The sequence below is a fragment of the Physeter macrocephalus genome, chromosome 8, assembly GCF_002837175.3.
Source record: "Physeter macrocephalus isolate SW-GA chromosome 8, ASM283717v5, whole genome shotgun sequence".
NCBI lineage: Eukaryota > Metazoa > Chordata > Mammalia > Artiodactyla > Physeteridae > Physeter > Physeter macrocephalus.
The window spans coordinates 127803905-127820522 of NC_041221.1; the positions used below are offsets into that span (position 1 = coordinate 127803905).

At 39.4% G+C, this 16618-nt stretch overlaps 1 protein-coding gene across 2 annotated transcripts in view; it reads left to right on the plus strand.

Moving 5' to 3' along the window:
* Positions 1-16618, plus strand: part of CDC42SE2 (CDC42 small effector 2) — a 121447-nt gene that overhangs the window by 19104 nt on the left and 85725 nt on the right. Inside the window, exon 2 of one of the 2 annotated variants that reach the window (XM_024116169.3) lies at positions 15877-16040. The gene's annotated coding sequence lies outside the window, so the exon portion shown is untranslated. The remainder of the gene's footprint in view (positions 1-15876; positions 16041-16618) is intronic. The other variant, XM_028493204.2, reaches the window with a different exon arrangement.

Here is a 16618-nt window from a genome sequence, read left to right on the forward strand (position 1 = left end):
GTAGAATGAGTTTGGGAGTGTTCCTCCCTCTGCTGTATTTTGGAAGAGTTTGAGAATGATAGGTGTTAGCTCCTCTCTAAATGTTTGATAGAATTCACCTGTGAAGCCATCTGGTCCTTGACTTGTTTGTTGGAGGATTTTTCATCACAGTTTCAATTTCATTACTTACGATAGGTGTGATCTATTGGTTATTTAGTAACGTATTGTTTAGCCTCCATGTGTTTGTTTTGTTTACGTTTTTTCCCCTGCAGTTCATTTCTAATCGCATAGTGTTGTGGTCAGAAAAGATGCTTGATATGATTTCAATTTTCTTAAATTTACTGAGGCTTGATTTGTGACCCAGGATATGATCTATCCTGGAGAATGTTCCGTTTGCCTTTGAGTAGAAAGTGTAATCTGCTGTTTTTGGATGGAATGTCCTATAAATATCAACTAAATCTATCTGGTCTGTTGTGTCATTTAAAGCTTTTGTTTCCTTATTTATTTTTATTTTGGAGGATCTGTCCATGGTGTAAGTGAGGTGTTAAAGTCCCCCACTATTATTGTGTTGCTGTCGATTTCCTCTTTTATAGCTGTTAGCAGTTGCCTTATGTATTGAGGCGCTCCTGTGTTGGGTGCATATATATTTATAATTGTTATATCTTTTTCTTGGATTGATCCCTTGATCATTATGTAGTGTCCTCCCTTGTCTCTTGTAACATTCTTTATTTTAAAGTCTGTTTTATCTGATATGAGTATTGCTACTCCAGCTTTCTTTTGATTTACATTTGCATGGAATATCTTTTTCCATCCAGTCACTTTCAGTGTGTATGTGTCCCTAGGTGTGAAGTGGGTTTCTTGTAGGTAGCATATATATTTGGTCTTGTTTTTGTATCCATTCAGCGAGCCTGTGTCTTTTGGTTGGAGCATTTAATCCATTCACAGTTAAGGTAATTATTGATATGTATGTTCCTGTTACCGTTTTCTTAATTGTTATGGGTTTGTTTTTGTAGATCCTTTTCTTCTCTTGTGTTTCCCACTTAGAGAAGTTCCTTTAGCATTTGTTGCACAGCTGGTTTGGTGGTGCTGAATTCTCTTAGCTTTTGCTTGTCTGTGTGCCACTCCCTTCTGGCTTGTAGAGTTTCTGCTGAAAAATCAGCTGTTAACCTTATGGGAGTTCCCTTGTATGTTATTTGTCATTTTTCCCTTGTTGCTCTCAATAGTTTTTCTTTCTGTTCGTTTCTGTCAATTTGATTACCTTGTGTCTCGATGTGTTTCTCCTTGGGTTTATCCTGCCTGGGACTCTCTGCGCTTCCTGGACTTGGGTGGCTATTTCCTTTCCCGTGTTAGGGAAGTTTTTGACTACAATCTATTCAAATATTTTCTCAGGTCCTTTCTCTCTCTCTTCTTCTTCTGGGACCCCTGTAATGCGAATGTTGTTGCGTTTAACGTTGTCCCAGAGGTCTCTTAGGCTGTCTTCATTTCTTTTCATTCTTTTTTTTTTATTCTTTTCCGTGGCAGTGAATTCCACCATTCTGTCTTCCAGGTTACTTATCCATTCTTCTGCCTCAGTTATTCTGCTGTTGATTTCTTCTAGTGTAGTTTTCATTTCAGTTATTGTTCATGTCTTTTTTTAAAAAAAATTTTATTTATTTACTTTGGCTGTGTTGGGTCTTCGTTGCTGAGTGCGGGCTTTCTCTAGTTGTGGCGAGTGGGGGCTATTCTTCGTTGCAGTGCACGGGCTTCTCATTGTGGTGGCTTCTCTTTGTTGTGGAGTACGGCCTCTAGGCGGGCAGGCTTTAGTAGTTGTGTCATGAGGGTTCAGTCGTTGTGTCTCACGGGCTCTAGAACACAGGCTTAGTAGTTGTGGCACACGGGCTTAGTTGGTCCGCAGCATGTGGGATCTTCCCGGACTAGGGCTTGAACCCGTGTCCTCTGCATTGGCACACGGATTCTTAACCACTGTGCCACCAGGGAGTTCCCCATCTCCGTTTGTTTGTTCTTTTATTCTTCTAGGTCTTTGTTAAACATTTCTTGCATCTTCTCGATCTTTACCTCCATTCTTTTTCCGAGGTCCTGGATCATCTTCACTATCATTATTCTGAATTCTTTTTCTGGAAGGTTGCCTATCTCCACTTCATTTAGTTGTTTTTCTGTTGTTTAATCTTGTTCCTTCATCTCGTACATAGTCCTCTGCCTTTTCATCTTGTCTTTCTGTGAATGTGTTTTTTGTTCCACAGGTTGCAGGATTGTAGTTCTTCTTGCTTCTGTCTGTTCTCTACTTTTAGTTTTTTAAGGAACCTCCATACTGTTCTCCATAGTGGCTATACTAATTTACATTCCCACCAATAGTGTAGGAGGGTTCCCTTTTCTCCATACCCTCTCCAGCACTTGTTGTTTGTAGATACTTTGATGAGGGCCATTCTGACCCGTGTGAGGTGGTACCTCATTGTAGTTTTGATTTGCATTTCTTTAATAATTAGTGATGTTAAGCATCTTTTCATGTGCTTTTTGGCCGTCTGTATGTCTTCTTTGGAGGAATGTCTATTTAGATCTTGTACCGTGTTTTTGTTTGTTTTTTTATTTTCAAAGCTTTCCCTGCATCCCATCCTTATCTACTTCTTTTTTTAAAATCTCTTCTGGAGTATAATTGCTTTACAATGTTGTGTTAGTTACTGTTGTACAGCACAGTGAATCAGTATAAGTATAGATATATCCCCATATCTTCTGTCTCTTTTTAAAAGAAATTTATTTATTTATTTTTGGTTGTGTTGGGCCTTTGTTGTCGTGCGCGGGCTTTCTCTAGTTGCGGCGAGCAGGGGCTACTCTTCGCTGCCTTGTGCGGGCTTCTCATTGCAGTGGCTTCTCTTGTTGTGGAGCATGGGCTCTAGGTGCACGGGCTTCAGTGGTTATGGCATGCGGGCTCAGTAGTTGCAGCTCATGGGTTCTACAGCACAGGCTCAGTAGTTGTGGCGCATGGGCTTAGTTGCTCCGTGTCATGTGGGCTCTTCCTGGACCAGGGCTTGAACCCATGTTCCCTGCATTGGCAGGTGGATTCGTAACTGCTGCGCCACTGGGGAAGTCGCCCCCTCCCTCTTGAACCTTCCTCCCATCCTCCCAATCCCACCCCTCTAGGTGGTCACAGAGCACTGAGCTGATCTCCCTGTGCTATGCAGCAACTTCCCACTAGCCATCCATTTTACATCTGGTAGTTATGTATGTGAATGCTACTCTCTCATTTCGTCCCAACTTCCCCTTCCCCCACTGTGTCCTCAAGTTTGTGGTCTACATCTGTGTCTTTATTCCTGCCTTCCCACTAGGTTCATCAGTACGGTTTTTTTAGATTCCATATATTTGTGTTAGCATGCGGTATTTGTTTTTCTCTTTCTGATTCATTTCACTCTGTATGACAGAGTCTAGGTCCATCCACCTCACTGCAAATAACTCAATTTTGTTCCTTTTTATGGTTGAGTAATATTCCGTTATATATATGTGCCACATCTTCTTTATGCATTTATCTGTGGACATTTCTGCACATTTTTTGATTGGGCTGTTAGTGTTTTTCATATTGAGTTGCATGAGCTTTTTGTATATTTTGGAGATTAATCCCTTATTGGTTACTTCATTTGCAAATATTTTCTCCCATTCTGCGGGTTGTCTTTTTGTTTTGCTTATGGTTTCCTTTGCTGTGTAAAAGCTTTTAAGTTCAATTAGGTCCCAGTTGTTTGTTTTTATTTTCGTTACTCTAGGAGATGGATCAAAAAAGATCTTGCTGTGGTTTATGTCAGAGTATTCTGCGTATGTTTTCCTCTTAACAGGTTAATAGTATCTGGCCTTACGTTTAGGTCTTTAATCCACTTCGAGTTTATTTTTGTGTACGGTATTAGGAAGTGTTGTAATTTCATTCTTTTACATGTAGCTGTCCAGTTTTCCCAGCACCACTTATTGAAGAGACTGCCTTTTCTCCACTATATATTCTTGCCTCCTTTGTCATAGATTAGGTGACCATAGGTGCTTGGGTTTATTTCTGGAGTTTCTGTCCTGTTCTAGTGATCTATATTTTTTTCTTTGTACTGGTACCATACTGTTTTGATTTCTGTAGCTTTGTAGTATAGTCAAGTCAGGGAGCCTGTTTGCTCCAGCGCCGTTTTTCTTTCTCAAGATTGCTTTGGCTATTTGGGGTCTTTTGTGTTTCCATACAAATTGTAAACATTTTTGTTCCAATTCTGTGAAGAAATTAGGCAGTGCATGTTTTGCACTTGAATGCTGTATGTGTCAGAGTTCATTGCAAGAAATAAACACTACTTGCCAAAAACCTTGACCCTGTGGATTCTGCTTATTCACGTTAAAGGAAAATGTTGCTATAGAACTTGTTAGTTCTCATTGTCAACCAGCTAGACTCGGTATGTTTTCTTGTCAGAAATGATCTTTCTTCTTTTTCAGGTTTTTTTTTTTTCTTTTCTTTTTGTGGCTGTGTTGGGTCTTCGTTGCTGCGCGTGGGCTTTCTCTAGCTGTGGCGAGGGGGGCTACTCTTTTTTGTGGTGCGTGGGCTTCTCGTTGCGGAGCACAGGCTTTAGTAGTTTTGGTGTACGGGCTCAGTAGTTGTGGCACACGGGTGTAGTTGCTCTGAGGCATGTGGGATCTTCCCGGACCAGGGATCAAACCCATGTCCCCATCATTGGTAGGCGGATTCTTAATCACCACATCACCAGGGAAGTGCCTTCTTTTTTAATTCTAAAATGACAACATCTGAATTGAACAACCACTGGACCAACTACTTTCACTTCTGAATTCAAACAGTAATTGGATCATTAGGTAAGGAGTCTTGCCATGAGTTAATTTCAGTATTTCATGCTTTGCTTACATGAGAGTCCTCCTCATCCTCCCAGTTATCCCGTTGGTGCACTGGAGATTTCTTGAAGCAAAAGTACCTTACTAAGCTTTGAGATGAGTTAGAAGTATGACTTTCTTCTATAACATATAAGAGCTATTGTGAAAGGAAAGGCAGAAAAAGATAATGAATGATGCCCATAGTTTTAGAAAAGAGTACAGGAGGAAGTTGGAGATCTGGAAGTTGATTTCCTGAAACTGTCCAGACCTAAGTACCTCCTGCAAAATACAAACCTTACACTGGGTTGAAAACCCTTGAGTTAGGGGAACAGCATATCTTCTGCTTTAATTGGTATTGTGCATTTATCCTTCTAAGTAAATTAGCTCATTTACCTTTTTTTTTTTTTTTTTTTTTGCGGTACGCGGGCCTCTCACTGTTGTGGCCTCTCCTGTTGCGGAGCACAGGCTCCGGACGCGCAGACTCAGCGGCCATGGCTTACGAGCCTAGCCGCACCTTGGCATGTGGGATCTTCCTGGACTGGGGCACGAACCCGTGTCCCCTGCATCGGCAGGCGGACTCTCAACCACTGCGCCACCAGGAAAGCCCAGCTCATTTACTTGTAAATTTTGCCTTGAAAGCTTTGTTTGACAAATTTATAACTGACCTTTATGATGAAGTAGAGTGGTTTTTACAATAGTCCATGAACCAATGAATGTAGTAATCAGAACCTCATAGAAGTGATTATTAAAACAGAAGAATTGGAAAAAAAAAAAAAGAAATGACCTTTACCTCACACTTGACACCAAGATAAATTTTTGGTTTTCCAGAGTTGAGTATAAAAAAAAAAAAACCTTAAACATATTAGAAGGAAACATGGATCAATATAAAGACTCTTGGCTGTGGGGAAAGCCTTCATAAGCAGTTCAGCACACTTATTTTTTCATTTAAAAAGTCTCCAGGGCTTTCCTGGTGGCACAGTGGTTAAGAATCCGCCTGCCAATGCAGGGCACACAGGTTCAAGCCCTGGTCCGGGAAGATCCCACATGCCGCGGAGCACCTAAGCCCGTGCGCCACAACTACTGAGCCTGCGCTCTAGAGCCTGTGAGCCACAACTACTGAATCCTGCTCCCCTAGAGCCTGTGCTCTGCCACAAGAGAAGCCAGCACAATGGGAAGCCCGCGCACCGCAACGAAGAGCAGTCCCTGCTCACCGCAACTAGAGAAAGCCCGCACACAGCAATGAAGATCCAACACAGCCAAAAATAAATAAATAAATTAAAAAAAAATTTTTTTAAGTCTCCAAATTATTGTTATATGCCCATAAGTGTTTTAAAAAAGTGTGAAGTATTATCTTTTTCAGTAATCCAATTTCAAAATGCATGTAAGATCAAGATTGTCATTTACATCTAAATTATCTTGCAGTTTCTTTTTTTAACAGAATTTAACATTTTTAAAAATTATTTTTTTATGTATCTGTGTATCTGTCTATCTATCTATCCATGCTGGGACTTATTTGTGGCACGCAGGATCTTCGTTGCTGTATGCGGGATCTTTAGTTGCAGCATGTTTTAGTTGTGGCATGTTTTAGTTGTGGCACACAAACCCTTAGTTGGGGCATGTGGGATCTAGTTCCCTGACCAGGGATTGAACCTGGGTGCCCTGCATTGGGAGTGCAGAGTCTTAGCCACTGGACCACCAGGGAAGTCACATCTTGCAGTTTCATATATCATCTTTTCCCTTCTGCTCTTAAGCACAAAGAACCTTACAAAGTGCTCTTGTAATAAACATGACCTAGTACCCATGAACCTTCCTAATGATTCCTTTGCTAAGTTTAGGGGTTATTTGGCTTTTGGTCACAGGCATGGTTGGTTGTACTTGTGCAGAAATGCGTAGAATTAAATGTGTTAGGAAATCAGTCTGCCATGTTCTCTTGGAACAAACTATTGACTACCAAGCTTCTTTAAAATGGAGATCTTGGGCTTCCCTGGTGGCGCAGTGGTTGCGCGTCCACCTGCCGATGCAGGGGAACCGGGTTCGCGCCCCGGTCTGGGAGGATCCCACATGCCGCAGAGCGGCTGGGCCCGTGAGCCATGGCCGCTGAGCCTGCGCGTCCGGAGCCTGTGCTCCGCAACGGGAGAGGCCACAACAGAGGGAGGCCCGCATACCACAAAAAAAAAAATAAAATAAAATAAAATGGAGATCTTCATACTGAATAATAATAATATATATACTTAAAAATTTGAATGTTGAATAGTTGAACACATAGAGATTTTTATAGTACAAGTTGCACACTTGTCAGATTTTTTTTTTTTTTTTAAGTATTTACTTATTTTTTGTGCTGTATTGGGTCTCAGTTGCGGCACGCAGGATCTTTCGTTGTGGTGTGCAGGCTCTTTGTTGTGGCATGCGGGCTTCTCTGTAGTTGCGGCACGTGGGCTCCAGAGTACGTGGGCTCCGTAGTTGCGGCACATGGGCTCCAGAGTACGTGGGCTCCGTAGTTGCGGCACGCGGGCTTAGTTGCCCTGCGGTACATAGAATCCCAGTTCCCCGACCAGGGATTGAACCCACGTCCCCCGCATCGGAAGGTGGATTCTTAACCACTGGACCACCAGGGAAGTCCCCAGACTTGTCAGATTTTAATAATCTAAAAATGAGTAAGAACCTATTTTCCTTTTGTTCTTATTTTTCTTTAAAGTATTCCCACCTGCGCATCCCCAATGAACAATTTGTCAGTGACTGTTTTACTTTTGGGTCCTAGTGTGCCAGGGCCCAATTGAAATGCAGACTGATTTCTCTGCAAGAGAATGACACAATTTACCACATCTTAATTCCTTATGAAGGCAGTTGGGACAAATGAAACATGTACTTTCTCAAGATAAGTTGAAATTTCAGCCCCTTCTGTATTTATCAGAAATAATACCATACTGAGTCACTCTTTCATGACTGAAAAAGCACAGCTCGTAGGAGAAATTGCATGTTAATGACATTGTCAGTGTAGGAGGGCCACTATATATAAGGAAGCAGATACTCTGTTAAGTACCTGCTATTTGGGATAATATTCTGAAGGACCAGGAAACATTATCCTTGGTCAAATAGGCTAAATTAAATTGAGACACTCGTGGGTTCACAGGGTATATCAAATCTGGATCAAACTAAAATGTAACAATCTCATTTGACACAGTATAGAAAATTAATACAAAATAAAAAGGACAAATTACTGATCAGTTTGGGAACTATGGCTTATGTTGCCTTGAAGGGAAGATGTATTGTACTCTTTAGTTATCATGTATATTTTTCTTTTGTGGGATTAAGTAAAGGCATTGAGTTATTCAATAAATACTTAACTGCTCTTGCTATGTGCCAGGTGCTCAGGTATTAGGCGTTTGGCTGCAAATGAAAACAAAAATCCGTCTCTTCATAAAACCCTGTGTTCTTACTGGTGAAGAAAAGTATTAAGTGTGTAATGTATATATAGAATGCCAAAAAAATTTAAGGCACTGTGAGGAAAAATAAAGCATGGTAGCAAGATGGGGACTGCCAGGCTAGGGAACAGGGCATTGCAGTTTTAAATAGGATGGCAAAGAAAGGACTCATTGAAAAGACAATAAAAAGCCATTACAGCATCATTTGTGATAAAGATAAATACTGGCAGCAACCTAGATATCCATCTCCGTGAGATTGGTTGACTATATTATGCATCTATATAGTGAAATGCTGTACAACAAATAAGTCCTACATATACAGAATGATCTCCAAAGATTAGTGAAGTGATAGAAACAAGGTGCAGAATGATACACAGAATATGTTGCCATTGATGTCTATTCACATACATGATATATTTTCCTAAATGCATGGAATCTCAGTGGAAAGATACATTAAAAAAACTGTTAATAATGGTTGTCTTCGGAGTGAAGGGTGATTTGTGGACAGGGAGTGAGGATGAAACACTTTATATCCCATTTTACTATGTGTTACGGCGTAGTCAAAGTAAGTAAGTAAGGTGTAAAATAAGAACATGGAAAACTGTCCAATTAGAAAACGATGGAAAGCACATACATTTATAAAACCTAGTGGCCTAGATAGCTGTCTAGCCTAGGTAGTAAATAAATGGGATAGTTAATAGAAACATGGACTCCCTTCTGATGAGCTGGAGACCTTGTTGACAGTGACTGTTTCAGAGCAAGGACAAAATCCTGTTTTGTTTAGGTAGTGGGTTGTAGTGATCATGACTGTAACATTTAGATTTGTCTGACTTTTTTCACTCTTCTAATCAAATGGAAGCTGTATTCATTTCATAGGGCTTCTACAATGAAGTATCACAGAAACTTGCCTCATAGTTCTGGAGGCTAGAAGTCTAAAATCAGGGTGTCAGCAGGGCCATGTTCCTCCTGAAACCTGTAGCAGAATCCTTCCTTGCCTCTCCCTAGCTTCTGGTGGTTTGCTGGCAATCCTCGGCATTCCTAGGTTTGCAGGTGCATAATCCAGTCTCTGATTTGTCATCATGTGGTTTTCTCCGTTTGTCTCTCTGTCTTCTTCACAATGCCAGCTTCTTATAACGACACTGATCATATTGGATTTAGGGGCCCACCCTACTCCAGTATGACCTCATTTTAACTAATATCTGCAACAACCCTTATTTCCAAATAAGGTCACTTTCAGATGACCTGGGGGGTTAGGACTTCAACATATCTTTTTTTGGGGGGTGGGAGAGAGAGAATGGGACACAGTTCAACCCATAACAGGCTTTCCAGTTTAAGTTGCTTCCCTATTACAGCCTTTCATATATGTAGAAGTGTTTTGGAAAGTTGTATAGAAAGTTACAAGTTTAGTTTATTTTTAAAAACTCTTACATAAAAGTTTTTCTTATGGGGAGAAAAAACCATCCCATCTCCCTGAATAAAATCATACTGAAGAGTGCAACATATTTATTAAAGCTGTTGTTTTAATGAAAATAATTTTTTTTCTCTCTAAATATTGTAAAATGAGAGTATGGGCATTGTAAGTAGTAATGAGTTAAACATGACAGTGAGTTACTAATTTAGATATTTTATATGCTTTTTAAGAAATAAGAATACCTTATATTCTCTTTTTGCATTTTTATTCTCACTCCTGAGAAAAATAGCTTCCTTTCCAGATCAGTTTAACCTCAGGGTACAGCAGAGAGGACAAAGTCTTTTTTTTCCACCCCATTCTTCTCAGTAGTTTTTCTTCTTGTACTCATAGCCATTACAATTCTGTGAAACATTAGGAAACTTTAAAACTTTAAAATTCTCCCTTGCCTTTCCCTTTTCCTCATGTTTAAATTAGAAACCAAATATTTGTTAGTCTTCAAAGTCGTTTTAAAAGTTATTATATCCTAAACTTTTTCGTTGCAGCGTGCAGGCTTCTCTTTAGTTGTGGCATGTGAGTTTTCTCTTCTCTAGTTGTGGTGCATGGGTTTTCTCTTCTCTAGTTGTGGCGCACAGGCTCCGAGGCACGTGGGCTCTGTAGTTGGTGGCACTTGAGCTCTCTAGTTGAGGTGCGCGAGCTCAGTAGTTGTGGCATGCGGGCTTAGTTGCCCCGTGGCATGTGGGATCTTAGTTCCCTGACCAGGGATTGAACCCTCATCTCCTGCGTTGTAAGGTGGATTCTTTACCACTGGACCATCAGGGAAGTCCCTGTATATGTATTTTAAAATGTCCTCTGACTTGCTGAGAAAATTACTCTCATAATGTTATATCATATTTTAAACCCCATTCCCCTTCTGATGTCCACACTCCTGATGGCTTACTCTGTGCCAGACCATGTTTCAAGCATTTTACATGTATTAACCTAATTTAAACCTCAAAATAGCCTTATGAATTATAACCACTTTACAGTTTAGGAAAGAAGCATGGTGAATAAGTTGCCTAAAGTCAACACATCTAACAAGTGGCAGAGCCAGTATTCAAACTTCGACAGTTTGATTCCAGGGCCTGTTTTTTTTCTTGCTTGCTTGCTTGCTTGCTTCTTTGCTTCCTTCCTTCACTTAACCTAAGTGAATGGTCAGAAGCATTTGTTTACAGTGTACTTATAGAGGAAATAAATGGCAGTGATTTGTTGCAGTGCTAATAGGCATTATACTGGTTAGTTATGAGATTTGGGGCAAATTTCTTTACCTTTCTGAGTCTGTAAAATGAGGACATTGAACTAGATTTCTTACAGATCTTTATCCCTGTTAGATGTGTATTTCCTTGGGAAGAAAAAGGAATTGGCATTTGACATTAAATGAGCAAGGAAATGGGACACGTATTTAGCACATTTTTCTTTCAAAATCAGTAATTTTATAGGGTCAAGGAATGATGATGTAAGCCACTATCCATTGGGGAAAAGTGGAAAGTAAACAGAAATGTTACTGTAAGACTTAGGACTTTAGCTTCTTGTAGTTTGATCAGCTTAAACTGCAGACTTTCATATTGCAGTGGATTTGGGCATTTAAGAATAGATTTTATTTTTAAGTTCATAAGATGATCTGAGGATTGGAAGAAATCATAAACTTGAACTAAAGCAACTGTCCGTGGGACTTTTTTTTTTTAAGCATTTAAAACTTTATTTTATTTTATTTTATTTTATTGTCTTTGGGACTTTTGAACCACTGTCTTACTATCCCAGCCTCTGATGATAGGTATCCCAAGGCAGGACATTCCACCTTTAGGCAGCAGTGCCTCAGATAGAACATATAGCCCCTACTCATTCACTCTAGTTCTGCCATTTGGGATGATGCAGAACTAATAGGATTTTTCTCTGTGACAGCCGTTAAAGGTATTGAAAGTTGGCACTGTTAACTCATTTCTTTGAAGATTCAGCCTTTTTTCCATAGCAGTACAGTGGAACTGAGACTGGTTAACTTTGAGAATAGAAATTTCTGGGTGAAGATGGGAATATGCAGTTTTGATGCTGTCTGAAATTTAATGGTTAAGTTCAGCTCAGGAAGTAATGCAGTTTGCTCTGTCTCTTCAATATAAGTAACGGGTGGATGGGGTTAGAGGTGACATTTAATATGGTACAAAAGCACCAAGCCATGCCAGCATTTAACAAGTAAATTGAATCTGATTTCATGACTTCATTAATTCTAAGCAGAATCTGAAGTACCTTTTAGTAGTGATACCCAGATGAATGCCAAAATATCAAATGATACATTAAAATGTCTTTTGGGTTGACAGTGAAATGGCTTGATATTTTTTAATGTAATTGCTACCAATGTGATGAAAGACTGACATGCTTTGTGGACTACAATTGAATGAATAACATTGAAATTTACCACTTTTCCTTTTTGCCCATGCCATATTATACTAGGTTAGTTAGAGTGCTATTTTTGATGCATGTTTTCTTTGTGATCAGTAATTATGTTTTTGATCTTTAGCATTGAGATATTAAACTTTTAAAAAAAAATTAGTGAAGTATAGTTGACTTATAATGTGTTAATTTCTGCTGTACAGCAGTGATTTAGTTACATATATCTATTCTTTTTCATATTCTTTTCCATTATGGTTTATCACAGGATATTGACTACAGTTCCCTGTGCTGTACAGTAGGACCTTGTTGTTTATCCATCCTATGTATAATAGTTTGCATCTGCTAATCCCAAACTCCCAATATTTCCCTCCCCCACCTTCCCTCCCCCTTGGCAACCACAAGTCTGTTCTCTGTATCTGCAAGTCTCTTTTTTGTAGATATGTTCATTTGTGTCGTATTTTAGATTCCACATATAAGTCATATCATGGTATTTGTCTTTCTCGTTCTGACTTACTTTGTTTAGTATGGTAATCTCTGGGTCCATCCATGTTGCTGCAAATGGCATTATTTCACTCTTTTTTTGGCTAATATCCCATTATATATATACATACACATACACCACATCTTCTTTATCCATTCATCTGTTGATGGACATTTAGGTTGTTTCCATGTCTTGACTATGGTAAATAGTGCTGCTATGAAGATAGTGGTGCATGTATCTTTTCGCATTATAGTTTTGTCTGGGTATATGCCCAGGAGTGGGATTGCTGGATCATGTGGCAGCTCTATTTTTAGTTTTTTAAGGCACCTTCTTACTCTTTTCCATAGTGGCTGCACCAATTTACATTCCCACCAACAGTGTAGGAGGGTTCCCTTTTCTCCAAACGCTTTCCAGCATTTGTTATTTGTAGACTTTTAAATGATGGCCATTCTGACCTGTGTGAGGTGGTACCTCATTGTAGTTTTGATTTGCATTTCTCTAATAATTAGTGATGTTGAGCATCTTTTCATGTGCTTTTTGCCCATCTATATGTCTTCTTTGGAGAAATGTCTATTTAGGTCTTCTACCCATTTTTCGATTGGGTTTTTTTGTTATTGAGTTGTATGAGCTGTTGGTATATTTTGGAAATTAAGCCCTTATTACTCACATCATTTGCAAATAGTTTCTGCCAGTCTGCAGGTTGTCTTTTTGTTTTGTTTATGGTTTCCTTTGCTGTGTAAAAGCTTATAAGCATGATTAGGTCCCATTTGTTTATTTTTGCTTTTATTTCTATTGCCTTGGGAGCCTGACCTAAGAAAACCTTGGTATGATTTATGTCAGAATGTTTTGCCTATGTTCTCTTCTAGGAGTTTTTGGTGTCTTTCTTGTCTTATATTTAAGTCTTTAAGCCATTTTGAGTTTATTGTTGTTTACAGTGTGAGGATGTGTTCTAACTTAATTGATTTACATGCATGAGATATACTTTGAAAGAGTTATTTTCTGAAGAGAGAAAGATTGTGCCCATAATCTTCTTTCTTTTTTTTAAAATCTTTTTTTAAAGAATTTAAATTTTATACTGGAGAATAGCTGATTAACAATGTTATGTTAGTTTTAGGTGTACATGTGGCCATGATTTTCAAAACTTAACGCATTAAAGCGGTTCTGCTTTTCATATTAATCAGTCTTGCTACCAATTATTAATATGCAGTGAATTACTTTGTTTTAAACTTAAAATTAACTGCACATATTGAAAGTGTGTAGATTGATAAATTGTGACATATATATGCCTGTGATACTATTACCACATTTAATGTAATGAAAATATCTGTCACCCCCAGAAGTTGCTTTTCAGCCATTTATAGGCTCTTCCTCTTCTCTTGGCCACTTATCCCTGTTCCCAGGCAATCAACTGAACTGCTTTCTATCACTCAAGATTCTAGAATTTAAGTAAATGGATTCTACAGTGTATACTCTTGATATGGCTTCTCAGCATAATGATTTTGAGATTCATCCATGTTAATGAGTGTATAATATTATTATTTTTTTAAAATGTGTATTTATTTTTGCTGCCCTGGGTCTTGGTTGTGGCATGCGGGCTTATAGTTGCAGCATGTGGACTTCTTAGTTGCGGCTTGCATGCAAGATCTAGTTCCCCGATCAGGGATTGAACCCGCCCCACTGCATTGGGAGCGTGGAGTCTTACCCACTGGACCACCAAAGAAGTCCCAGTATTATTTTTCGTTGCAAGTAGTAATGCATTGAATGGCTTTACCACATTTTGTGTATCCACTCATCTGTTGGTGGACAGTTGAGTTGTTTCTAGTTTTTGGCTCTTACAAATAAAGCTGCTTTTTTTTTTTTTTTTTTTTTTTTTTGCAGTACGCGGGCCTCTCACTGTTGTGGCCTCTCCCGTTGCGGAGCGCAGGCTCCGGACGCGCAGGCTCAGTGGCCATGGCTCACGGGCCCAGCCGCTCCGCGGCATGTGGGATCTTCCCGGTCCGGGGCGCAAACCCGTGTCCCCTGCATCGGCAGGCGGACTCTCAACCACTGCGCCACCAGGGAAGCCCTAAAGCTGCTTTTGTGGACATAAACTTTCATTTTTCTTAGGTAAATACCTAGCAATGGAATGGCTGGGTTGTAGGGTAAGTGAACAAGTGTTCTATAGAAAAAGAATTGATTTTTGAGTATTGATGTTTGTATCTTGCAACCTCCTAAACTCACTCATTGGTTTTGGTCATCTTTCAGTTTTCTTAATTACATTTTTGGATTAAGCATAACGACCTAATTCATTGTCAGCTTAGATGTGAAGAAATGTGTAAGCTTACAAAATGTAATGCATCACTTTGATATATGGCATCCCCAATGTTTTCTTTTTATGAAATACTAGTATTCCTTCTAATATGGCACTTTGAAATTTCAAACTGTCATTATTTAAATAGTTGAATTTATAGACAGTTTCAGGAAAGTAATTCTGAGGGAGGAATTGCTGTTGGTTTTTATGGGATTCTAAGAATCAGTTCACATTATATATTTAGAGAATCAACCACTTTGGTGATGTTTTTGGGAGGATGAGGGAGCGTGTATGATAAGGACTTAGAGGTTTCAGCACAAACTGCATGGATCCCAGTCCAATTTACTAAAATGAGGAAGACTGAGAAAGCAATGGATTTGGGATTATCAGTTCAGCCTTGACATGTTGGGTTTTAGGCCTGTTGTTTGTTGGCTTTGTTAAGAGCGTATATGTTTATTCGAAGGACTGTAAATGAAGAAATATATCTTAGGTTAAAAATAGGCCTAAGATCTCACCACTAGTTATTTGCAGAATTAGATCTCAAACCTAGGGCCCTCTGACTCCAAAGCCAGTGTGGTTATTCCTATGCTATATTATATCCATAAGAAGAAAAACAGGCTTGGCTTTGACAGTAATAAATGTTTCCCATGAGCTATTATAAATATATAGCAGAGTTTGCAAGCTTAGATGCAATCTTCTAATTTATAACTGTAGGCAGCTCTCCTTTAACACGCTGTGCAGACCAGTCCTGTGTGCTGCCACCAAACATAAACGTGTGTTGGATTTTGCTCGGTGCGTAAGAGTTGCACCTGGCATACTGTGGACACGACAATAAATTTACATGCTGGGAAAAGGGTGGTAACTGTGTAATAAGCACACTACAACCTTTGAAATGCAGGTTGCTTAGTTTGAACATGGGGCTTGGTGAATCTGGTGTTTAGGTTCAGTTTTCATGTGGATCAGTTAATTATAGGTGGGTGGGGGGAGGAAGGAATTGCTCCCTGCAGCATTTTGCCTCCTAATTGCCTGCTTTCATTTGCAGATAGGGCCAGTTGTGAGTGTGTGGATTTTTGAGTAAAACCTCGAACCCAAATGAGAAGAAACCTTCAAGGAACAACTTATACTGACAGTGAGTCTACAGTCATCTGTATGCATATTATGGAATGTTCTCAACCCAGAGATAGCTCTGTTGACAAGGAGTGAGTGGTGAGTCTGACTATCCCCACTGGTAATTAACCTAAATCCTTCCCTTAAAGAGAAGACAACAACTTCTGCATGCTTAGCATTTACCGACTGTTGAATAGTAAGTTAATTTTTGTGTTAACAGAAGATGACTCCAGCACAGTTTAAGAGAATTCTTTATCCCTAAAAGTGTGTTTAATGTGTGATTGCAGTTTGACTTTCTTCAGTTAGACACATCCCTTCCTTTGCCTATGTGTTTCTATCTTTTTTTTTCCCCCCAGTCCAAATAATACCATCCTCCAAGGCCTGTCTTCCTTGATACATTCAGCCATCACTAAAGTGATGGTCATGATAGTTACTAGCATCCATTCTAATCTTGGTTATGGTAGGTCTCATTGCCATTGGAAGTGATTGTTTTAGGAATGGGCATGAGATCCAGTTTCGGCCAATGGGAAATAAAAGGAAAGTCTGCAAGAGGCTCTTGGGAAAAGTTTTCTTGCTTTTGAGAAAGAAGAAAAGAGATGGTCCTTCCCATAGAGCTTGTTTTATCTGGGTATGACGTCTGGAACTGCTGTAGCTATCTTGCCTGAAGGTGATTCCCT